The sequence below is a fragment of the Myxine glutinosa genome, chromosome 1 (genome assembly GCF_964187855.1).
Source record: "Myxine glutinosa chromosome 1, kmMyxGlut1.1, whole genome shotgun sequence".
NCBI classification, from domain to species: domain Eukaryota; kingdom Metazoa; phylum Chordata; class Myxini; order Myxiniformes; family Myxinidae; genus Myxine; species Myxine glutinosa.
Window position 1 is genome coordinate 6,504,012 of NC_136261.1, and position 888 is coordinate 6,504,899.

An 888-nucleotide genomic window follows, 5' to 3' on the forward strand; every position below is an offset into this window, starting at 1 on the left:
AGGAGAACCCCGTCCCTTCCGGTTGCCTCAGAGGGCAGGATGCAGAGCGGACTGTCGGGATAAGGTAAGGTTAAAGACCAAGCTCTTCTTTTCAGGGAAGGCTTAGAGTCAAAGCTCACAAAATTACCCCTTGATCGCCTAAATTTACTGTCCTCGAACCTCGTTGATTGCGTCGGGCCCGCTCGTGTGGGGGCTGTCCCGGACGCCCCATTACGCCCCAGAGAGGGTACAACGTCCCAAACCGGGTGCCCGGGGCTGGGGTACATCGCTGTAAGTGGTATTTATGGCGGTTTGGATGCACGGGGGGTAGGGGTGGAGTCTGCCTGCCCACGGGGAAAGGACGGTTAGCCATCGAAGGAAAAGATGGAGATCGCTCTGGCCCCTGGGAAAAGCATCCTCCGTAACACCCTCACTTATACTCTGTGCGTATCACCAGGCGTCGGTGGAATGAGGTACCTCGCTACCCTTTCTCCTGGCAGTTCATCCATCCTACGCTCACACTCGGACAAGCTCGAGGGACTGTTGCGATGGAAGCCTACCGGCGGGCTCCGAATACTCCGGGATGCTTATGAAGCGGAGTCGCGAAGTGGTGCCCCGCCTTGGCGGTTCGTAACCATGACTCTCATAAACTAGCCAAATGCCTCGTCATCTAACTAGTGACGCGCATGAATGGATGAACGAGATTCCCACTGTCCCTATCTACTATCCAGCAAAACCACAGCCAAGGGAACGAGCTTGGCGGAATCAGCGGGGAAAGAAGACCCTTTTGAGCTTGACTCTAGCCCGACTCTGTGAAGGGACTTGAGAGGCGTAGAATAAGTGGGAGGCCCGCCGGGACCCACGACGTCCGGCCCCGCGAGGGGTGCGGGGCGCGCGGCGTCGCCGATG

General features: G+C 57.9%; 1 pseudogene; it reads left to right on the forward strand.

The window, feature by feature from the left end:
• Positions 1–741: 741 nt before the first annotated feature.
• Positions 742–888, forward strand: part of LOC144889990 (28S ribosomal RNA) — a 1,104-nt pseudogene continuing 957 nt past the window's right edge.